At 37.7% G+C, this 25155-nt stretch overlaps 4 long non-coding RNA genes across 4 annotated transcripts; 1 reads left to right on the top strand and 3 right to left on the bottom strand.

The window, feature by feature from the left end:
* Positions 1 to 973: 973 nt before the first annotated feature.
* On the bottom strand, positions 974 to 2796 carry LOC146473593 (uncharacterized). Its single transcript, XR_014866345.1, has 2 exons — positions 2753 to 2796; positions 974 to 1472 (listed from the first exon to the last, which is right to left on the bottom strand). It is a non-coding gene; the product is annotated as an uncharacterized LOC146473593 (long non-coding RNA).
* An 8106-nt stretch (positions 2797 to 10902) lies between these two features.
* Positions 10903 to 11348, top strand: LOC146473594 (uncharacterized). Its single transcript, XR_014866346.1, has 2 exons — positions 10903 to 11013; positions 11082 to 11348. It is a non-coding gene; the product is annotated as an uncharacterized LOC146473594 (long non-coding RNA).
* A 4044-nt stretch (positions 11349 to 15392) lies between these two features.
* Positions 15393 to 17120, bottom strand: LOC146473595 (uncharacterized). The gene is made up of 2 exons (XR_014866344.1): positions 16864 to 17120; positions 15393 to 15906 (listed from the first exon to the last, which is right to left on the bottom strand). It is a non-coding gene; the product is annotated as an uncharacterized LOC146473595 (long non-coding RNA).
* A 1388-nt stretch (positions 17121 to 18508) lies between these two features.
* LOC146473596 (uncharacterized) lies at positions 18509 to 20408 on the bottom strand. The gene is made up of 2 exons (XR_014866405.1): positions 20211 to 20408; positions 18509 to 18872 (listed from the first exon to the last, which is right to left on the bottom strand). It is a non-coding gene; the product is annotated as an uncharacterized LOC146473596 (long non-coding RNA).
* Between the last annotated feature and the right edge of the window lie 4747 nt (positions 20409 to 25155).

Consider the following 25155-nt stretch of genomic DNA (forward strand, 5'->3'; position numbering starts at 1 on the left):
AATAATCATTAAAAAAAGTTATGAGAAGCACTGCCATCAAGCACTGATGAAGCCAGCCATTCTTCACAGCCTTTTCAATAAAGAACTTAGTCAGGGACTTGTGGATTTTGTGGAGGGAAACAGATATAATGTTTTTCATTCAGTGTGGTTGTGAGGACCAGAGACTCTTCATGCTTTGTGACATGCAATCACGCTCGGAATCACTTACGCCAGTATTGCAACTAATTGACGAGGTCGGAATACCGTAGCGGAAAATATGCTTATTGAAAGGGAGTTTAATGATCCGTTTAAGCGTCTGGTTATAATATGTTTTGCCTAATTCTAACCGCTAGTTGGGGTTAGGCTAAAGGCCCACTCGTATGGTTTCCTGAGAAACGGAGGAAAACCCGGCAAATTTATCCTTGGCCATCAATTTTGTTATCAAGCGTATTTACTATAGACTTTACTATATACTTTCAGCTAGTAAAGCCTTTTGTGTCTTGCAGTAGTAACTTATGTCGTCGATCCTTGTAGTTTTTGTTTTTTAATGGTAAATGGCAGATGAAGGATACGTCGATGAACAAATGCAAATAAATAATTGACGAGGTCGGAATAGACGACACTAGCATTGTAATCACCGTAGCGGAAAAATACTTATTGTGATTTTAGTGGTCCGTTTAAGCATCAGGTTATAATATGTTTTGCCTAATTCTAACCGCAAGTTGGAGTTAGGCTAAGGGCCCTCTCTTATGGTTTCCTGAGAAACGGAGGAAAACCCGGCACATGTATTCCTTTCCAAAAATTTTGTAATCGAGCGTATTTGCTATATACTTTACTTTATACTTTCAGGTAGTAAAACCTTTTGTGTCTTGCAGTAGTAACTTACGCACATCTAGTAATTTATGTTTCTTCGATTTACGTCTGGAAAAGACTTCGAAGGGGTTTTCAACTTCCAAGCAAAAGTGGTTACAATTTACGCAGATCAACTATGCAATCAATTCATGATATTTAATTACTGTTAATTGAAAGTTAACAACATTCAAAATTTAAGCTTGTATGATAACTTATGTAGTGAATCTTAAATTTTCAGAGACCACTTCCTGATTCCTCTCCAATTCGAGTGAACTGAGCTGACATTTTCGGTCTGTTTTCACCAAACCTCGCTTTGACTCCCAAGAAGCGAAACTTCAACCGCCGCCCAGCCGGTAATTGTGCGTTCCAAAACTTGTTCTTGATTAGGTAGACCTTTTTGTCGTCAGAGACCGATTCTATTACAGCGTTCCACACCACAACCTTTGCCACAGGTTTCGAAAACGTCACAGTCACTTGCCATCCATCTTCAACTTCGTCCTCGAGAGCAACTGATATCCTTCCGTAGAATCCTTGGGGCCATTGGTTGAAGATTCTCACTTTCGCATCTTCGGAGACTGCTCGGTGCAAGTGGATGAATAATAGAGAGACAGCTAGGGCAGCGAAGGTGTACTTCATTGTGCCTACAGAAGACGTATTAAGTATAATGTAGTTATGTATTGAGGAGGGAATCGAATTAGTTTCTGAAGAAACTGTGATACTGCTTCGGTGTGTAATGGCAACGAATTTGGCCACTGCAGAGAGATTTGAGTGCTGACGTTTCGAGCTTTTAAGCTTTGATTCGCTCTAATGGTGGGCTAGAAACGTCAGTACACGAATCTCTCTACAGTGGCCAAATTGACTCATCAACTCTGTTGATTTTGTGATTTTGTCTATGCATCATTAAGAGCACATGCAAAAATGGCACAGGAACGCAGGTGATAACTGAAACCAAAGAAAATAGCTGAGGTTGTTACTTTCAAGAAAGTACTGAAAGACCCATCTACCTCATTAGCAAAAAATAAATATTTGTAACAATAGCAAATATTCGTCTTTCACTCTTTTGCATGCAAATGTACCCTCAGACTTAATTTCCCTATATAAAACTTACAGATTCACTCACACTCCTACAATTTCCAGAGCGAGAGATTCAATATAATATTATGTAAAATGAAAAACTAATAGGGACTTTTGAGTTCGATTTTTTTTTTAATTTGAAGTATATTTAGATTCCGTCACTAATTTAATAGCTAGACTTGCTAAAGCATCGTGGTTAAATGGCATGTAATTCGGTCCACCAGACAAAAAAAAATGTCCGTTTTATAAATAACATTCAATACGACTCGAAAATGTACATTTTCAAAGGGAAACGGGTTGGGCGGACGCTGGTGTTCGCCTTGAATAACTACTCTGATTCTAATTAAGCAACAGTTCATACGTCGAACTGGCGTAGATTAACGGAACGTTCAGTAACCGTACAAGTTTAAAATGAAATAAGGGAAAATATAACAAGAGATTAAGAAAAAGGGCGTTATTCCGACTAGCACACATGTTTCTGAAACTCATTAATAATCTATGAAAGAAAATAACGGAAATCACTGCCGTGAAAGAGGTTTGGAAATGTGATAAGCTAGCTATATCAAACACTAGAAGTACTGTTTCATCCGCCTCGTTTTTTCAGTAACCCACTTCCCGGTGTTTGGAAAGCGGATGAAACGCTCTTCCTCTTACTTGATATATTATGTTGAATTCAATAATCAACATCGGTTACAGTAAATGGAAAAGCTATGGCCGCTGTTATCATCAGTAGTAGCAATTCTAGACATTTGCGAACGCTTTTGAGACCGTTAATAACATACAACGTGTCCGAGATCAGTTACTTATGTAGAAAACCGGCTGGAAAAAGAAGGAGGGAAGAACTCACCTTTTGACAAAACCTGTAAGGCTGAGATTCAGCTGAAGAGTCAGTGCTATATGTGAATGGAACAATATAAAAAAAGTCGTTATATTGATTTTGTCTTCTCAGCATATAACGCTGGTGTATTGGACAACAACACGTGCGCAAATACAGCTTTTTGACTTTAAGCGCACTGTAAACAAGGTATTTTGAAAAATAACTAAAGAAGGATAAAGCAGAAATTGAATTTCTTTCAAAAGCCAAACGTTAATGTTTTTCTTGTTTCGGGTGCGAAAGTAAGGTGCTTCAGCTGAACAAGTGACCGTTGTTGCTTCACATTCATGTTTTGGTCAGTTATTTTCCTTTCAGAACGCGTGGGAAATTTATAGACCCTTAGGATGTATTTCCACATTTAGTCAGGAAGTGTCAGCTATTTTTTGTGTCACTTTGAATAGCCAAAACTCTTATTTGAATCTAAGGGAAAAAAACACTCCTCGTTATCTGCTATTTTAAATCGTTTGAGCTCTTTTTTGGTCACAAAAATACTGTTTAACATTTTAAAGGAGAATTGTCTCAGTTTGTTGTTAGTAGAGAGGCGAGATATATTTTTAAATAATTTTTGCCATTTACATTCTATATCGGGGTATTGTCTGCCCCAAGATTTTATGGCTGTTGGTGTAACTTCTGCTTTTTCTTGAAAGAGATGATAATAGTTTTTACACTTCATTTTTGAAAGTTGAATCGATTTGTCCTTAGATAAGTCAACTATATCACAATCATCAAGAATAAAGTTCATAGGTCTGGGTGTAGAAGCTGCCTTTGATTTGAGGTTTGCTGGAATTGATGCAAGGATTTGAAAATAGTTTAGAAAATTAATTTTTATTTTGTACTTGCGATTAAATTCTTCATAAGTTAAGAATTTTCCCTTTTCATTCAGAATGTCTTGAATGTAGTAAATTCAATTTTCGGTCCAACTTTTCCAGAACAGCGATTTACCTTCAATAGTTATGTCTTGATTGTTCCATAAAACAAGGTCACTTTTGTATTTATCTTGGCGATTTAGACGTAATTCCTCAAAGTACCCCAGCATTTCTAAATAAAAAGACGGTAAATTTTTGTCTAGTTTCTTTATATGATAATTACACTTGAGCAAGAAGTTAAGACCTCCATATTTTTCAAAAAAGGCATGTGGCATAGCTGTCCATGCATCGGTAGTTGGACTGTTAAGCAGTCTACCAATCCAACTCAAGCGGAGTGCTTTAACTGTCGTTGCAAAATTTGGGAAGTTCAGGCCACCTTTACTTGTTTCTTGAAAAAGAACTTCCCTTTTTATTTTATCTTTTTTGTTTTTCCATAAAAAGTTAAAGAGCTTGGTTTGGACAAAGAGTGGGTAACTTTATCCAGCGGATAAATCGCTATCTCTCGGCAAAAACCAAACGTTAATGTTTTTCTTGTTTCAGGTGCGAAAGTAAGGTGCTTCAGCTGAACAAGTGACCGTTGTTGTTTCACATTCTTGTTTTGGTCAGTAATTTTCCTTTCAGAACGCGTGGGAAATTTATAGACCCTTAGGATGTATTTCCACATTTAGTCAGGCTCATTTCTTAATGAGGAAGTGTCAGCTATTTTTTGTGTCACTTTGAATAGCCAAAAGCCTTATTTGAATCTATGAAATCGGCCAAATAATGGTCAATTTTGTTGACAATAACCCTCAGAAACTACTATCAATTGTGTTTGGTTGCGGATGGCTTGAATGGAAATGGATTGCAATTTGAAAAAAAAAATGCCATTTTTTTCAAGTTCTTCCTGTGCATTGTAGATAAGTCGCTAAAACTTGATTATAGCTTGTTCTTTCTTGGAGAAATCCCTAATATTTTCTTCCTGGTGCTCTAATAGCAATTTCATGTTAGAAGAAAAGGTTCTTTGTCAAAAATTCGAGAAGCTTTGACCAAAATACAGCAAAATCGTAATTTTCTTCCTAGTGCTCTAATAGCAATTTCATGTTAGAAGAAATGGTTCTTTGTCAAAAATTCGAGAAGTTTTGACCAAAATACAGCAAAATCGTTGTGACACACCGTCACTGTGCTTCTTTAATAACGAAAAACTTGAAGAATTATTGCTTAATTTAAAGTAACCCAGTCGTATTATGTCATTAGTTTTATTCGCATCTCGCCCTACACAGAATCTCGCCGGCAGAGCGTTTCCACTTAAAGCTCCATCTTCCCTTCTACTAACTGTGATCCGCTCCTCCCACATTGTGCTATGCCGATAATTTTGCCTCTAACGCACAACTGAATGCATTCTGCATACAATTCTGCAAGAATCATCATTTTTGATGGAGGCAAATTAATGGAAGTTAGATAGATACAAGTCTGAGGACTACAGTAGGTACGTTGGCCAGCCAGGTCCGATATCAAGTTTAATTTGCTACACTGATTGTATAATTTATTCATCAGGGGACCAAAATTACAAGAATGCTAAACCCAAACTCCATCGATTAGAGGAAAATATGAACTGTTTATTCCATATCTGTGTTATGATGCTACCCCTGGGGCATTAAGGTGCTCTGGCTCGTTTACACACATCTAACGTACGTAATCAGTTTTAATACTTCACTTAATCATACAACTTCAAAATCACAACGACCGAGAGAGGAGTGTTTAGTTGGCGAGTCAACCATGAGCCGCATGTCTTTGTTTAATTAATTTGATATGCTAATATTAAAAAAAAGAAAAAAGGACGGAGGAGTGTGTTTTTCTTTGCCCTGGCTCCAGTTGTTCAAAGAGCGGGTAACTTTATCCAGCGGATAAATCCCTATCAAGCGGGTAAAATACACTTCAACCAATACATTTTATCCGTTGGATAGCGACTTGTCTGGCCCCAGTTGTTCAAAGGCCGGATACCTTTATCCAGTGGATAAGTCACTATCCGACAGTTTCAATCTGTGCAAAGATTTCAGTATTTCCTTGTGCACCAGCGCATATGCACGCTCTAACCACTGCTTAGTTGGGGAGTGTACGAAAACCTTGGACAACATTCAACGTGAAGTATATTTTAGACGCTGAAGAGTGCCTTATCCAGCGGATAAAGTTATCCGCTCTTTGAACAACTGGAGCTTGATTGGTTATTCACACTCCCGAAAGTTAACAGCAGTCCGAAGTAGAAGTGAGCAGGTGTTGGCATTTACTGAGCAGCGAAAGCGAATCGCGTGGAACATCACTGCAGCTGAAGTTGTTATAGTATCACTTCAATACATGGAATAATATCTACCACTATTCACCGACACTGTGGTAAAAGCAAAAGTAAATATTTAAAAAAACAGAAGAAAGCCAGTCCCAAAATCTTTGAACCTTATTACGAAACTGCAAGTCTCTTTGCCAAGCTTTTCATACGGAAATTAGTTTGGTTTGTACATGAATGAAAACTAGTTTTCATAATAGAAACCATGCACGAAGCCTTGCTTTCATAATGAGGCTCAAAGAAAATCCGTCGGAAAATATTGGGCTTTTGAATCACTTTATTCCTAGCCTTTTTCGCCTGAAAATCTCGAGCATGAAGTCCAGGTAATGCTGGGAGATGAAAAGCGAACATTATCCGGAGTTTGAGTAGCCAACCAGAGCGCGCAAAAAGTGCTATCCATTGGCTTGCTACAACTAATAATTCACCTCCGGCCGGTATTCTCTGGATTTCATAAGCGAGTGTTTTCGCCAATCCACCGTACGGGAAAAAAAGATGGCAGCAGTGCATTTTATCACAACACCTTGCGAGCCTAACACGTCCAAAATGCATATAGAAAGCCATACTCTTTGTCGAAATTCGTCTCTGTACTAAAACATTGTGTACATGTATACTAGGTTTTAAGTTTTTAAAACTTTTTTTTTTACATTTTTATAAGCGGTGAGTTTCATAACTTCCTCTGAAAATGAAACAATTGGTGAAGATCGCGGATTAAAGGATAATGGAAAAATTGAAACACTTCAGAGCCAACGTTTGCTGAATAAACCAACCAGAATATTTAATTCTGCTTACGACTTAAACGAAATAACTGCGACCCGCGACATTTCTGTTTTCCAGTATGATACTTTGGTTCCTGGTCAGATCGTGGCTTGTAGTTCGACTTTTTCGCGGCTGAAAAAAAAAAGAATATTTTAACTCTGTCAAATTTTCTTTCCAAGCTTATAATTAGCTATCAATATTACATTTCATTTGTTCATTATATTAAGGAAACTGTTTTAAAGCCGAAGACACTAAAGTAGATATAATGTAATGAGAGACAACATGAACTGTTCCTTTCATAATGATTTATTATCTTTAATGCAGAACTGTGATATCCCACACCCTTATGATCATTAATAATGATAATCATCTTATCCCTTGCTATATCTAGAACAGCTTCATATCCTTAATGTTCCATTTCAGGATCCACTTCCTGATTCCTCTCCAAGGCGAGTAAACTCTGCTAACACTTCGGGCGCGTTTTCACCAAACTTTCCCTTGCGTGCCAAGAAACGGGGTTACTTCAACTTTCCCCCAGCCTCCAAGTGTGCATTCCAAAATCGGTTTTTTAGAACATAGACCTTTTTGTCGTCAGAAACGGCGTCTATTTTAGCATTCCACGCTACCAGGCGCGCCACGGGCTTGGAGAAAGTCACAGTGACTTGCCAGCCGTCTTCGACTTCGTCCTCGAGATCGATCGATATCCTTCTGTAGAAACCTCGGGGCCACAGATTGAAGATTCTCACTTGAGCGTCTTCGGAGATTGCCCAGTGCAAGTGAAAGAGAAATAACAAGACAGCTAAAAGGTTAAAGCGTACTTCATTGTACCTATAAACAGCAAAAACACTGACTTCAGAATACTTTCGTTCGTTAATAAATTCGTAACTACAACGGATAAAATTGGCACTCGCCTGCAAATACAACAACCGACTATACTATAGGACTAGACTTTATGTTATTGTTGTGCACCATTTTGCTAAATAGAACAAGGCAAGCTTTAAAAATGATCCAACACTGCATTAAACTTTTCTAAAAATTACCTTTTGAGTACTTAGATAAATTCTCGCATTAACATGACGAGTTGCACTGATTTCAGAAGTGCCATGCACGTACATTGTATTTTTTCCGCAGATCACTAACGATTGAATTCGACAGAACTCTGCTAAAGCGGATAAGATAAACTGCAGTTTATGTATGTTTCAATAGAACTATGTCAAAAAGTAAAGAAATCGATACAAGGAAAACAATCAGATTGATAAAGAAAAGAAAACTAGAGAAAAGGGGACACAGTGAATTCGGCAGAAGTGCGTGCTTGGTATTATGGTATTGGTATTAGGATTTAATTTGTTTCGAGGTGGCTGAGTGTGCAAACTAAAATGTTTGATTTAATTAAACTGTTAAAAATGAACCTCAAGACGGCAGTAATTTCCGTACACGTTGTGTGGAAAATGTGTTAAAATACTCACCTTCTAGGATTCACCAGATACTCTGAATATAGGCAGTGTTGCCGGCCGGCAACTCTGTAAAACAGTAAATGCGCCTAAAAAGGGTTTCTACGGCTCCGAATGGCAGATAAACACCACGCGTGACTCAATCAACATTTCCTTTAAACTTTATTTCAACATAAAGGTTAAAAGGCGACTTTAAATATCGCTACTCAGTAAAAATTTCAACCGATTGTGTCGCGAGAATATAAAGTCTCAAATTGCAAACAGTCATTACATCACACAAACAGAGGGTGGTTTGCCTGTGGTTTAACAAGACAAAAAATCGCTCTGCGCGTGTGTTGAAATTTTCATATATATTTGTTCCCGCCCTCAGCGACACAACAACAAAGAGTGGAGAGCGAGAGCACACGACGGTGAATTTTCGATGTCTTACTTTACTTGAACACAACCCCTACAAATTTAGCTCCAGGGTAGTTCGCTACAAGGCGGTACAAGTTGAATAAGATGAAATAATCGTGAAGTAGCACAAATACAATGAAGTTATATTTTAACCCTCGACGGGGACTCGTTCGTTTTTCTTTGGCCCATGATCGTGGCATGTTGAATACCACAAACATCTTTGTTCCTTATTACACGAAAGCGTTTAAATATTTGCCACCTCAATATCACGATCTTTCCTCGTTGCTCTTAATTCTCCATCTATTTCATTATAACCACGCCCATTTTGTGCAGTTTGCTTTCGCATCTGACACGAACATTTTATAAGTATGTCGTCGATCCTTGTATTTTTTTGTTTTTTTAATGGAAAATGGTAGATGAAGGATAAGTCGATGAACAAATACAAAAATGTCAAAAATAATCATTAAAAAAAGTTATGAGAAGCACTGTCATCAAGCACTGATGAGCCAGCCATTCTTCACTGTCCTATCATTAAAGAACTTAATCAGGGACTTGGGGATTTTGTGAAGGGAAACGGATATAATGTTTTTCATTCAGAGTGGTTGTGAGGACCAGAGAACTCTTCATGCATTGTGACATGTAATCACATCACGCTCGGAATCACTTACGCCAGTATTGCAACTAATTGACGAGGTCGGAATAGACGACACTAGCACGGTAATCACCGTAGCGGAAAATATGCTTATTGAAAGCGAGTTTAAGTTTAATGGTCCGTTTAAGCATCTGGTTATAATATATTTTGCCTAATTCCAATCGCTAGTTGGGTCTAGGCTAAAGGCCAACTCGTATGGTTTCCTGAGAAACGGAGGAAAACCCGACAAATCATCCCTTTCCATCAATTTTGTAATCAAGCGTATTTACTATAGACTTTACAATATACTTTCAGGTAGTAAAGCCTTTTGTGTCTTGTAGTACTAACTTATGTACTTCTGGTAATTTATGTTTCTTCATTATGATCACAATTTCCTTCTGGAAAACACTTCGAAAGGGTTTCCAACTTCCAAGCAAAAGTGGTTACAAATTACGCAGATCAACTATGCAAACAAATTCGGATTCATGATATTTAATTGCTGTTAATTCTAGTTAACAACATTCAAAATTTAAGCTTGTATGATAACTTGTATAGTGACTCTTTTAAAAGTTTTCAGAGACCACTTTCTTATTACTCTTCAATTCGATTGAACTCAGCTGAAATTATTGGTCTGTTTTCACCAGACTTCGCTTTGACTACCAAGAAGCGAAACTTTAACGGCTCTCCAGCCGGTAATTGCGCTTGCCAATGCTTGTTCGTGATTAGGTAGACCTCTCTGTCTTCAGAGACCGATTCTACTACAGCGTCCCACACCACAACCTTTGCCACAGGCTTCGAAAACGTCACAGTCACTTGCCATCCATTTTCAACTTCGTCCTCGAGAGCAACTGATATCCTTCCGTAGAATCCTTGGGGCCATTGGTGGGAAATTTCCACTTCAGCATCTTCGGAGACTGCTCGGTGCAAGTGGATGAACAATAGAGAGACAGCTAGGGCGGCGAAGGTGTGCTTCATTGTGCCTACAGAAGACGTATTAATTAACGTAGTTATGTATTGAGGAGGCAATAAGTTTCTAAAGGAACTGTGATGCTGCTTCGGTGTGGAGTAGCAACGAATCGACAGAGTTGATAAGGTATTTGGCCACTGCAGAGAGATTTGAGTGCTGACGTTTCGAGTGTTTAAGCTTTGATCAGTTTGCATTGATGGTGGGCCAGAAACGTCAGCACTCGAATCTCTCGAGCTGGTATATAATATAACTACACAGAAACAAACATGGTGGCAAACTTAGCTGAAATTTACATTTGCAGACCAATAAAATGAAAGCAAAAGATTTTGTGGCAGTTAAAAATTGGAAAAATTTACAAGGATTTTTTACGGAAAAGCACTGAGGCGTGAGCTGGCTTTTTCTCATACAAATCCTTCTAATTTTGAACGTCCATAAAAATTTTCCTTTAGCCTGACAATTCGCATGTCAGGATATGTTTATACGCTTTGTCTATTTTTGATAAAATAATTTGCTAAAAATAGGTAAATCATTGTGTTTAAGAAAAGTAAGTCAAGTGATCAACTGTTGCAAAAGGCCTGTTTCCCTATATTTAAAACTTACAGATTCACTCATACTCTTACAATTTCCAGAGCGAGAGATTCAATATAATATAATATAATGTAAAATGAAATTTGAAACCGTGGAACTTTTTTTTTATTTGAATTATATCTAGATTCCGTTATCTTTTTAGATCCGATTTGCTGTACTTTTTTACATGGTTTGGCCATGTACCTATGAAGGAAAGTTTTGCTTTTCTCATTTAACTTATTGCGAGAGCGACATGATATTTCAGTTCTTTTGTTCATTGTTCGTAGTCACGCGTGGACGGATGTCTGAATTTGGGCCCATCCGAAATCAGCTACCACGTGCATTTGGTAGACCACTCGACTCGCGTTGGTGTTCTACTTTTTGCTGTGCTACACCGTGCTGACGAGAGCCAACTAGCTCGAAACAGCTGTCCACGGTTGCCGCATTCTGTTGATTCTCGGTTTGGTCTCTATCATGTCGCTGTCGTGTTAAGTTTTCTTCGCAGTCCAGCCTTGCAGAAATTTGAGTCATTTATATTTTGGCTGATTAGATCTTTTACAGATCCTGCGTATACCTGCTGCATTTTCGTGGTGCGGTTCCTTGCTTATTGTTTGCTTTTACTAATTTAATAGCTAGACTTACTAAAGCATCGTGGTTAAATGGCATGTAATTCGGTCCACCAGACAAAAAAAAATGTTCATTTTAAAAAGAAACATCCTAAACGAGGCGAAAATGTACATTTTGAAAGGGAAACGGGCTGGGTGGACGCCCGGCGTCCGCCTTCAATAACTGCTTTCATTCTAGTTAAGCAAAGTTGCAGTTCATACTTCGACCTGGCGTAGATCATAACGGAGCGTTCAGTAACCGTACAAGTTCAAAAAATAAATAAATAAATAAATAAATAAATAAATAAATAAATAAATAAATAAATAAATAAATAAATAAATAAATAAATAAGGGAAAATATAACGAGAGATAAAGAAAAAGGGCGTTATTTAACTAGTACACATGTTTCTCGAACTCATTAACAATCCATGAAAGAAAATAGCGGAAATCACTGCCGAGGAAGAGGTTTGGAAATGTGATAAGCTAGCTATATCTAACATCAGAAATATTGTTTCATCCGCCACGTTTTTAAATTAACCCACTTTCCGGTGTTTGGAAAGCGGATGAAACGCTCTTCCTCTTACTTGATATATTATGTTGAATTCAATAATCAACATCGGTTACAGTAAATGAAAAAGCTATTGCCGTTGTTGTCATCAGTAGTAGCAATTCTAAACATTTGCGAAAGCTTTTGAGACCGTTAATAACGTACAACGTGTCCCGGATCGGTTACTTTAGGTAGAAAACTGTAAAAAGAAGGAAGGAAGAACTCACCTTTTGCCAAAATCTGTAAAGCTGAGATTCAGTTGAAGAGTCAGTGCTTTATGTGAATGGAACAATATAAAAAAATCGTAATATGGGTTTTATGCTCTCAGCATATAACACTGGTGTATTGGGCAACGACGCCTGCGCAAATACAGCTTTCTGACTTTAAGCACACTGTAAACAAAGTATTTTGAAAAATAACTAAAGAAGGATAAAGCAGAAGTTGAATTTCTTTCAAAAACCAAACGTTAATGCTTTTCTTGTCTCAGGTGGGAAAGTAAGGTGCTTCAGCTGAACAAGAGACCGTTGTTGCTTCATAGTCATTTCTGGTCAGTAATTTTCCTTTCAGACTGCGCGTGAAATTTATAGACCCTTCGGATGTATTTCCACATTTATTCAGGCTCATTTCTTAATGAGGAAGTGTCAGCTATTTTTTGTGTCACTTTGAATAGCCAAAAATCTTATTTAAATCTATGAAATCGGCAAAATAATGGTCAATTTTGTTAACAATAACCCTCAGAAACTATTATCAATAGCCCTTTTCACGGTTAACTCTGCTCGTTTGAATTACAATGAAATCTAGCTTGTATGTGAGGCAATCTCGGGATATTTTGTAGTTTTAGCCCGAAATTGCCTCGCATCCACGTTGGAGAACATTGTAATGCAAATGAGAAAAATCAACCGTGAAAAGGGCTATTGTGTTTGGTTGCGGATGGCTTGAATGGAAATGGATTGCAATTTGAAAAAAAAAATGCCAGTTTTTTCAAGTTCTTCCTGTGCATTGTAGATAAGTCGCTAAAACTTGATTATAGCTTGTTCTTTCTTGGAGAAATCCCTATTATTTTCTTCCTGGTGCTCTAATAGAAATTTCATGTTAGAAGAAAATGTTCTTTGTCAAAAATTCGAGAAGTTTTGACCAAAATACAGCAAAATCGTTGTGACAGTGCTTCTTCAATAACGAGAAAATTGAAGAATTATTGCTTAATTTAAAGTAGCCCAGTCGTATTATTTCGTAGTTTTATTCGCATCTCGCCCTACACAGAATCTCGCCGGCAGAGCGTTTCCACTTAAAGCTCCATCTTCCCCTCTACTAACTGTGATCCGCTCCTCCCACATTGTGCTATGCCGATAATTTTGCCTCCAATGCACAACTGAATGCATTCTGCATACAATTCTGCAAGAATCATCATTTTTGATGGAGGCAAATTAATGGCAGATAGATAGATACAAGTCTGAGGACTACAGTAGGCACGTTGGCCAGCCAGGTCCGATATCAAGTTTACTATACTGATTGTATAATTTATTCATCTGGGGAACAAAATTAAAAGAATGCCAAACCCCAAAACTCCATCGATTAGAGGAAAATATGAACTGTTTATTCCATATTTGTGTTATGATGCTACCCCTAAGGCATTTTTTCTGGCTTTTACACACATCTAATGTACGTAATCAGTTTCAATATTACAGTTTATCATAGAACTTAAAAATCACAACGATCGAGAGAGGCAGTGTTCAGTTGGCGAGTCAACCATGAGCCACATGTCTTTTTTGTATTTAATTTGATATGCTAATATCTAACAAACCAGAGGAGTGTGTTTTTCTTCGCCCTGGATCCAGTTGTTCAAAGAGTGGATAACTTTATCCAGCGGATAAATCGCTATCCAGCGGATAAAATGCACTTCAACCAATGCATTTTATCTGCTGGATAGCGACTTGTGGGTAAAGTTATCCACTCTTTGAACAACTGGAGCTTGATTAGTTATTCACACTCCCGAAAAATTAACAGCAATACGAAGAGGAAATGGGCAGGTGTGGGCATTTACTGAGCAGCGAAAGCGAAATCGCGTCGAACATCACTGCAGCTGAAGTTGTAATAGTATCACATCAATACATTGTATAACATCTACCACTATTCACCGACACTGTGGTACAAGAAAAAGTAAATATAAAACTAGTAGAAAGCCAGTCCCAAAATCTTTGAACCTTATTACGAGACTGCGAGTCTCTTTCCCAAGCTTTTCATACAGAAATTAATTTTGTTTGTACATGAATTAAAACTACGAAGAAAACGCACGAATCCTTGCTTTTGCAATGAGGTTAAAAGCAAATCGGAAATTTTGGGCTATTAGCCATTTTATTTCTGGCTATTTTCGCCTGAAAAGCCTGCGCTTGAAGGCCAGATAATGTAAGCGTTATTCGGAGTTTGGGTAGCCAATCAGAGCCCGCAAAAAGTGCTATCCATATACATCCACTGATTTGGTATACCTACTATTAACTATTTACCTCCAGCCGGTATTCTCTGGATTTCATGAGCGAGTGTTTTCGCCAATCCACCGCACGGGAAAAAAGATCGCAGCAGTACATTTTACCACAATACCTTGCGAGCCTAACACGTCCAATGCAAAAGGCACAAAGAAAGCCATTTTTTTGCGAAATTCGTCCCTATACTAGCAACATTGTATATGCTAGGTTTGAAGTTTTCTAAACTTTTCTGTTCGTTTTTATGAGCATTTTTAGGGTTTTCGTACGCTACGAATTATGGGTAAATGTACCAGTCGCCATCTTTTTCGGTCGGTGGATTTTTTCAGCCTTTGGTTAGGTCAATAATTGTCTTTGGTCAGTCAACCTACGGCACGTATAACCAGTATTTCCAAGAATGAAATGAACATTCGAATTCCTCTTTGTAATGTTGGCATTTGAATGGAATCTTGAACATTTCTTTGGAAATCTTTCCGAAAAAGACGCATTAACAAAAACAAAACGAAACAACAAACAAAATATTCGGGAAAAATATTTGTGCTTAATGCTGTAATGTAATGAAAAATTAATAGCTTTATACCGTCAATAAAGTAGGAAAAGTTCTGTGGGAAGCATGAAATCTCGCTGGCATGTGCAAAACTGACATATAAATTTCAAAACCCCGTTCAAATTTCAAAAAAATAATGGTCACGCGGGACGTAGGTTGACTGTAATAAAATTAATCCGTGGAGCTTGGGACACCTGTGCTTATAATGGAGAGCAGAAAGAAAACAAAAACCAGTTACCGGTATTAAAGAGCCTACTTCTAAGAGCCATCACAGGTACTAAAGCATTTTTTCAGGGCATTTTTATAGGAATAGTGGTAGCAAACGTCAACCCGACGCATTTCTCCTCAAATCCCCCCTTCCTCCCACTCATCGATTACCAACAACCATTTTTCAGCTATCGGTGTCGACCTTCAAATGGTAAAAATAGGGGCAAACGCCAGGATCATTCAAATTATTAATTAAAATCAAGAATGAATAAAACAGATTTAATGCTCAGTACAGTTGATTTATTTCAATTCAACAAAAAGGCACAAAACCGCTTCAATTGCTACAAAATCGGAAGTAACCGAACTTGCGGAATTGAAACACTTATTCCAAGTTGAACATGCCGCTTCCCTCGCCCAGACGTTCAAAAGACACGTCAATCTGCTTCAGACGCTTTTTGTTTGTCTTGGTAACGGTAAAAGGGAACTCCAGCGTTTTCTCTGCCTCCAATTCTGCATTCCAGTGCTGGTTCTCGAGTACATACTCCGTTTTGTTTTTATTTCTGGATGCAATTCTTGCCTGCCAAACTTCCAGTCGTCTGATTGGCTCCGGGAATTTAACCGTCATTCTCCAGCCGTCGGGGCCAACAGGTGATAAAGGGGTGATTTTGAATGTGCCCCAAAACTGTCTCGACCATTCATGTCTCTTCTTGTATTCTGCTTCGTTCGCTGTTCTTAGCCCAACAACCAATGAGACGACGGTAAACAAAAGCAGGACAGAACGCATATTCACAGCTTTAAGATGAAAAGAAAGAAACTTTGGTTAATGTCTGTCATACGGACTAAACTTGTATATAGTGCTTGTTTAAGGCCTTATTTCCCAGTGCTTCATTTCTAGAGTCTGCGGGTCGGTTAGCTCATGGTCGACTTGTCCTCGCTGACCGAGAAAGAGTTTTAAGTCTTAGGGTACGTGTTAAGGAAATGAGATAGTCCAGTGATGTGTCGCCTTCCCGTGCCCATAAAGTGGATTATATGGGCCTTTAGGAATGTGTAGATTATTATAATTTCAATCGAGCGGAACAGTTGTGCGCAACCGACGAAGGGTGGAGACAAAGGTAATCGCATCAGATGACGAAACAACAAGTACATAGTAATTCGCTTTTACAAAGGTCAATGCTATGAAACCACAAAGTACATAGTCGTTTCCACAAAAAGTTGTCAACAGCACTACAAAGAAAATAATATCACTGGCAGTTGGAACTTTTTCTTTAGGCATGGTCCAATGCTCGGCCACAGAAGCTTGGTCTTAAGATAAGGTTAAGCATGATTGTAATTTCAAGCAGATTACTCCAAATTTCCCAAGAAACAACAATGAACAATTTTTCAAGTATTCCCATTTTTCCTCATACATAACTTTCTATCGCTCATGGAATAAACAAAATGTTTCGCACCCAAAGCTGAATTAAGTATGTTGACCAGGGGCGGGTTGTTCGAAAGCCGATTAATGCTAATCTACGATTTAAAGTTAATCGAGGTTTTCACCTCGCTCTTTAACAGTAATTTCAAAGCCTAATTTCAAGCTAAAGGTAAAGAAAAGTCTGCGAACCAATTTTTTTTGGAAAAATCTTTATTGATTAGTTTTTAAACTCGAATCAAAGTTCACGTTAATCCAGAATTAGCTTAATCGGCCTTCGAACAACTGGGCCCAGGTAAGATACAAAGAAAGGGTCAAAATATAATTGCTAGCCTTACCGATTTTTTCGTCACTCTTTTCCGTATAAAGTTCTTTGCTGAGGATAGACTGTAAGATGCGCCTCGATGCTATTAAAACTATTAACGACTACGCACTTTTGCCCTTTGTGTTGAAAATCTATATAACATGCATTCACATTATCTGCAATTTTTTTTAGCTATTTAGGCGTCTTTTGTATCTGGACAATTGTTCTTTGACAGAACTTAGACAATTGCTCAAACAACCATTAAATGGATTTTAAACGGCACTGTTTCGCAAGCACACACACGCTTTTATAACAAAAAGATTCGTTACCGGTTATGTTTGACCAAAAACGTCTGTTGTACACAACTAACAATTGCTTAACTAACCGGCAAAGAATTTCAACAAAGCATGGCGGGAATTCAGTCATCGCCATTATAATTGTAATTTTTCTCAGCTAAGAGTGACCGTTCAGGGTATATACAGCTGAAACCAGTCAGGCGATTTTACAACAGTATTATTTTTAAATAAAAAAAGACAGTTGCACAAATGTTAGGATTACAGACAAACGGCAAATGGCAGAAATTTCCACGTGACTATATTTATCCTACATTTGCCGCTCGCTGTTACGTTATTTGAGTTGTTTTACGTTAGCATCAAAGGTCAGAATTTTTCTGCACGATTGCCATCTATGTTCTAATTTGTTTTCAAGGAAACATACCGTATTTATTCGATTAATTAACCGCCCTGGGCGCTCATTTAATTTTGGGCCCGTGAGGGTGGGCGCTGGGCGCTTATTATTTTTCCAACCTCAAGTTTCAGCAAGCGAGGACGTTTATTAGAGAACGCATATGACGAAACCGCCAAAGGATTAGAAGTTTATTTCGTTTTAACAAGACAAAACAAAGTGCAAAAGCTAACATGGAAAAGCCATAAACACTATAAAAGTTCATTGACTACCATATCTAAAATCAATTTAGGAACACAACTGACGCTCCTCTTACTTCACTCAGGGCTTGCACAGAAATGTTTTTTGTTGTTGTTGGGAGGGGCTAGGGAGGGCGCTTATTACGTTTTTGGGCTTACAGGGTAGGCGCTTATCATGTTTTTTTCTTTTTTTGGCTTTTAGGGTGGGCGCTTATTCGAGGTGGGCGGATACGATCGGATATTATTCGAATAAATACGGTAAACGCGAGTCTTAATCTCTCTATTGATAATAATAATAATCTTGGAGGAGGCTGGCAAACGATGCATTATTACCAGTGCAAGGTAAGGCTTAAATGCCAGCCTGTATTCAGGAACGAATGCTTTCATAATAGTCTGTAATTTGATAGAACACAGGCTGAAAGTTGAACGTACATACGCAAATTCGATGTGATTTCAAAGACACACCTTCATCTAAACCAGCCTTGATCAGTATCAACTCTACTACACAACTTCATTCGCGCACGGACATAAATTCATCATGTGATTATCGTAACGGAATCACCTTGTTCAGTTGTGGCCTTCATTCCTGGCCGAAATTTCCCATGATGTCAGACCCTTACTGGTTTCAGCCACGTACTTGTTTAAAGGCATACTACTCTTTCACCTAAGCCAATTCGGTGATTAGGAGCCCATGAGCTCCTGATACGGCCTATTATGCGTGCCTTGGCATTAAAATAGTAAGGACAAACAAATTAGTATTTTCTGATGTAGACCACGTTTATTTTTTATTATCCTCTTTGCGTTACTTTAAAATACATAAAATTCTCATATAAATTTACAAACATTTACTCTTCAACGTCTTCCCATTCCATGCCCTAATCCATGTAGCAAACGTTTCACGAAGAATGGCATAAAAGCTTCTCGGCTTTTAATGGCTCTTGGAAATGATGTTTTTGCAGTTTGTGGCGCCATGGATTCCACTGTTTAGCTTTCATTGACGAAAAAACTTGACATTTCGCTTGCTCGCCCTCGTATTGGTCGATTCTTCGTCACGTGCTCCACCATAATCACCACAGTGTTTGAGAGCGAAGTCACAGAAAGTCCTTTGAAATTCTGCGTTCTAAAAGGAAACAAACAAACAGAAAGATTCCTGCATGTATTCAGAAATTGACTCAGTTTTGAGTCGGCAGTTGAGTTTCGTAAACACAAGATAGTCAACCGGCATATGAATCAGGATTCTCAGTTTTTAGCATACAACACGCATTACTTGTCCGATTGGTTTCTAGATTCCCCAAACTTTCATAAATTTCATAAACTTCTGTGATGGGTGCTCCTGAAAAGACCACTTCAGACGGCTTCAGGTGACCGTACTGAGAGTTTTTCTCTCCAAATTAGGGAGCACCCAGTTGCCAAGTTGGTGTTTAAGAAAATGTTGTGATAGTTAGAGAAAACAAGGTACTTTTAACACATTTACCGAACGGCTTTCAGTGACAAGCAAACTGAAGATTTAGAGGACTGCATACAAAAGATAAAATAAAAATAAATAAATAGGACATAGTAATAATAATAATAATAATAATAATAATAATAATGATAGTTGTTTTCTTTCAATGACTGAATATTATCCACATATATTTTTAATAACAGTTGTTTTTCCTTGAAGACCTTATTTTTACTTCCAAATATCTTTTAGTCAGAATATGATCATATAATTTTTTATTAAAAATAAGAATAGCATTGTAACTTTTGACATTTGCTTTTTTTCTTTTAAAAAAAAAATTGTGATTGAAAGTTGTCACTTTTTTAATTGACGGTAAACTGATCGTCGGAAATTTTTCAGTCAAAAACCGTCAAACTGTAACTATTTTCAAAATTGGTCCTTGTTTACTTCTCCAAAAGGAAAACCTCTAGACGTCGGTTCCGTCCAAGATTCATTTTTATCCTAGTCACTTTAGCAGTCTAAACAACGTGAAAATGGACGGACAAGTTGACGATAGGAATCTCGTCCTTCACCGAATTCGTAATAGACAAGCTTGATGTCTTGCCAGTACGTACGGTCTGAGTCTGACGAGCCAAGAAAGGAACAATGTGGACTTAAGTTTAAACACTTTGGCTTGTTTTAATAAGTTTGTAGTCTGCATATAACGTCGAGCAGATTTGTATCTGTGTAAGTTATACACGTGAACCGATTACCGCTCAAGGGGGATAACTGATCCTGTAATTTAGCTGATTAAAGATGATATAGTCAAAGCGATAATTTACGTTAATATCTGATAGTAAATATACTCACGTCTGGAAACTATTATCAACCGACTAGCTGAAAAACCCTCTCCCGGCTTTCAAGGGTAACCGCATGTTCTCTTTCAAAAACCGTTTAGTTTGAACAACCTGCGGGGACTTTGGGTAACAGTCGCAAACGCTTTCTAATTCCATTTCTGATTAAATATTAAACAATTACCTTGGAAGTAAGTGATCTCTTACCGACGTTGGCACCATAGAATGCTTCCGTGAACATTAGGGAAGTCGTCACGAGAAAGAAGCAAAACACATATGAAACGAACCGCTTGGTAGGAGCCATGCTGTTTCTAAACGTGGTAAATTTGGAAGAGTTGTCAGTTTTTGTTTCAATTTGCTCTCGAGTGAATGATTTGCCAACCTTACATTGGTCTTTTATATACATCAGGGCCAGAAAGGTTCAAAATTGTTCCGGCCCCCTGGGGGCACGAGTAGGTACAAGCGGTAATTTCTCAATTTGCGACCTCTAACGAACTAGAAAGGAACAAAGAAATATAATGTCATTAATTATATTGATAAGAGGTCTGTTAAAAGCACTGGTATCACGATAATTATAAATTTACATGCTAGCAAAAACTTGAAAAACTGTTGTTAACGTCCTAATTTGCACAAGACGCCAGTTTACGATGGTTTCCTCTTTCACAGTGGAAATGGTAATATTAAGACTTCACTCATCCTTTACACAATAAACCAAAAAATAATGATAATAATAAATAAGATTAAATAAAATTAAAACAAGACTAGCTCTGCCAAGTTTTTTTTAAAATTTATTCCTGGTTTTCACTTGGAAATGGAGATAATATCTCTAAACTAAAATTTTTAAATGTTGATATAATTATCAAACGCTGTACCTTCGTTTTGGACTTAAAAATGACGTTTCACATTTATCTATTCACAGTTCAATCTTCCATTGCTAGAAAATTCACGATTTTTCTTTGAAAATCATCAGGACTTTGCCGTGTGTGGATATAAATTATGTGAAACAATGAACTAAAGGAGTGCATTCGAAGTTTAGCAGAATGGATATTGTCAACAAATTATGTGAATTAAAAGCGTGCTTTGTATTTAATACTCGAAACCTGTATCGTGTGAATGAATATTTTACAATCACCGAGTAAAGAAAATTAAATCATTTCATTTTCAAACCATCTCTCTTGCTTTCTCTTTTTAATATACGGCTCACGTGCGTTCTGATGAATCATTACAGCCTGAAATTGTTCAAAGAAGGATAATAACTGCAATACTCTTCTAGTACTTTCTTTACTGCATCTGTAATAAAAGCCCTACGTGCTCTTTAATCTTGTCAAGAACATCTGCTAACGGTGCGGGTTTAATACAAAACGTCTACGCGAAGCCTCATCTCCGGTTGACTCTGTGGGACGCTATTTCCAAAAACCCATTGAAACTCTAATCAGATTGTTTATACGCTATATAAATAATCATGATCATGCCAGAATGTCATGATACTGGACCTGATAAGGACCTGATCACGTGGGAACGTTTCATTAGAAGAGAATGAAGCATTTTCAGGTAGACATGTAGCCTACGCCGCGGACATACTATAGGGGTTATAGTCCGTCACTCTGCGGCGCTGGCATGACGAGTTTCCAAAAAATGTTAGCTAACATGGAAATATTTTAATATTTGTGTATTTAAGTTATAATAAAACGTATAACTAGAGAGATGTATATCATTTTTTTTTTATGGCAGACCACTTAAGTATTTGTAGCGTATAGAGAAAAATTCTTGTGACCTGTCATTAAAATTTAGTGGAAGATTCTGTTCGTTGGTTTTCATAACATTTTTCTCGATACAGTAGTGTTCACACTTGTTTTAGCTGCCAAGCAACGACGAGTGAAAAAAATCCAAACTTTGCAGCGGCTACGAAATCACTTCTGATGTTGTTACATAACAAAACGAGTTACTCAATACCCTCCGTTTCCTCAGCATTAATAGTTTACTTGTTGAAAGGCGTACAGACCATTTTAAAAAAAATCTCCAAGCACTTAAAGCACTTTGCGCCATGTTTTTGTTGGCTTGTGTGTGGGAGTTAAATCCCACCCACCAATAAATAAAAACCTCGTACATACGTGTCCTGGTCCTCCAAACTCTAAAAAAAGGGAAAAAATGTATCCGGCGTAATTTTCCTACGATAATGAATTTGTCTATTTATCAAAACGCGACGACCTAGCCACGCCATTTAGTGGGAGGTCGCGTGCAAAGTTTAAGTGCAGTGTTATAATAGAAAATTGAAGACTACCGTTCAGCAGGAATAACACCGTGCTCAATATTACCGTAGGAAATTGATTTCGTCCATTTGGAGGCGTTAAACATGCGTCTTCCGATACAACACTTAAGAATATTCCTTTTCTTTTTCGTTTTACGAAAATTAGATCATTTATGAAGGAAGAAAAAAAATCTTTGTACACCTGCTGAATTGAAAGCGACGCATCTACAACAACAGCAGCATTTGCTGATGTATTCAATACGTAAATACGAGATAGCTTACTCCGCAAAATAAAAAATCTGGGCGAAGGGTAGACGTAACAGAATGAAAGTAAAAAGATTGCATGGCGTTCAGTATCAAATCTTGAGGAATAATTAAAACTTGCAGTATTGGGAACGAAATGCTGTAAATTTGATCGTAATAAGCTGAAATAGATCAGGCGGAACTGATTCGGTTTGTCATAATTAAGCATTTGCTGACTTTTCTCCTATTGGTTGTTTCGTTCAACGATAACAAGCGACAAGTCATTTGGCTTCATTTGTTTTCGCCGCGGCTTTTAATTTAAATTTTGAAACCTTCTTGAGCTCAAGCAGTTGGGTTTATCCGTATAGAAGTTCATTAAAAATCTTAACGCTTATAGTGAGTTCAGCTTTTTCTGTGATGTTTTCATTTAAGCCGGTTCTTTGACTTTGAAACGTTAACTTTCAGAGAAGTAAATATTATGCAATTTAAAAAAAAAATTGGTTTCAGCTTGACAATAACTTCAACGGTCTCTTTTGTTTATATGCCACCTCTACTACTGGAATAATCCGCAAAGTCAAACTTAACAAAAACAAAAAGCGTATTTAACACTCTCTAAAGTTCGAAGTGACTTGCGGGTTGCGAGTCAACAGTGCCGTTAAATATATTTTAGCATTTTTTTTTCCACAACGTTTTATATGCCTTATACTTAAGCCTATGAAAGCATACAGCGATTAAAAAGATCGACAACGATCCTTTGGCTGAGAGGCTTCTTAGATAACTAGAATTTCAATTTATTCAGCTTTGTCTCTTCATACGGAACGCTAACACAACCGAGACAATAAGATTGTTGGATGGCAAAGACAATACCGTTACTTTGATTTGGCGTGTTTTGTGGTCATCCTGAGAAAAAAAGTCAAAGAAGCTTGTCTAGGTCATATTTTGATTAATAAAAAGAAAACCTTTCACATTTTCGCTGAACTCATGATAAATCCCTAATTGCCCGTACCGAGTCGGGAAACCACGGACCACTGACTGATTTCTTCTCAGTCGACTAAGCGTTAAAGGAGCGATTTTGCTATCTCATGCGGTTATAGTTACTACTTTTACAGATTAAACCGAGTTTAGAAGCATTTTATATTACGCCCTTGCTTGTTTCTGAACTTTTTAGTTGCCTTTCCAGCCATTAAACCTCTTTTCCGCATCGTCTATTGTTCTATTTTTCTTTAAGACTGAAAGCGAAGGGCTGTCTATACAGTTTATTTTATTTTTTTTTTCAAATGTTTTTGTTGTTGTTGTTGTTACCCGAGAAACCCCGTAAGGTGCCCGAGGACGAGACATGTGAAATACCGTGATACAGCGGTTATTTTAGTAAAAAAAAAAAAGTGCGTAAGGTTGTCCAATGTGTTTTTATCTTTTAAACTTTAACCGACTGTACACTATTGCCTAAACCTTAAATTCGTCAAAAACCTTGGAGTTAAACAGCCTACAAGCTCGCTCTACCATGCAGCCTCTTAACTGACTAGATCAGCTGTTGAAAGATCCGTTTCAGCCCTTGCCATGTTTCGAAACCGGTTCCTTACAAGTCAGTTGCTGGGCGACGCAACGGCGCTCGCAAAAGAAAGTTCACTTCCTGACTTTCAGCAGACGCCGGCTCCACCATCTCGAGCTCCTCACAATCTCTTGCCTTATCCGGCGGCATATGAGCTTTCGAAGACGTCAATTTTACCGACGCCAATTTTACCTAGCGGATTAGCGGATGTTAAATTATCGGTAAATTATCGTTCCATGAGATAAGAGACTTTAATTTAGTGTACCTATTATTTTCAACGAACTTAATAAAGCAGTGCTTTTAAGTAAGTGACCGTTTAATTTACATTATTTTGCCCCAAAATCTGAATCAATCTGATAACTACGTTATAAATTAATTAATTAATTTATTTTAATAATGCCATACTACTACTTAGTTATTGTTCTGAGATGCATCTTATGCGGTCATCAGTGCGCTTAACCCTCGCCGGCATACGATAGGTGATCGGCCGTAGATCGATCGTCTTTGGCCGAAGCAAGGGGCCGGCCGACACAACATCTGCCCGGAACCGGAAAAACATGCAAGAAAATCCTGTGTCTAGCACCCAACGCGCTTTCTTCGACCGAATCAAAGGCCCCTCAACACTCGTAGCAATTTTCTTTAAATTGGGAAATTGTACCCTACCTCCCTCCCATGGTTAAAATTTCTTCAGAATGGATGAAATCGCTCTTTCTTACGGCTCCAGTAGGTACACCTTTAATTGTTATATATATGCATAATTTGATGTACAAACTATAGCTAATGTTTCTCAACAGCTATAGACTAAGCAAAAGCTCAAGTCTCACTCCCATGTCAAAACCCTCTTTTGTCTTTATCTATGTCTTTGCTCTGGCTGTTATCTACCTACAACTAAATATTTACCTTTCACGTGTAAGTAATTTATAGTTCTTTACATTAATAAAAGATTTTGCAGTAGTTTGGTCAGATAACCTTTTTTAAGAAGAGAATAAGGTATTCTTACATTTTTAAAATTGAACGCGACGAAAACATTAGGTTCGAGCTTGAGCTTTAATTTATTTCGCCTGCGGGTGAATTAGTGTACTAAAGCGA

The sequence above is a fragment of the Pavona decussata genome, unplaced genomic scaffold, assembly GCF_977016875.1.
Source record: "Pavona decussata unplaced genomic scaffold, jaPavDecu1.1 SCAFFOLD_93, whole genome shotgun sequence".
NCBI classification, from domain to species: domain Eukaryota; kingdom Metazoa; phylum Cnidaria; class Anthozoa; order Scleractinia; family Agariciidae; genus Pavona; species Pavona decussata.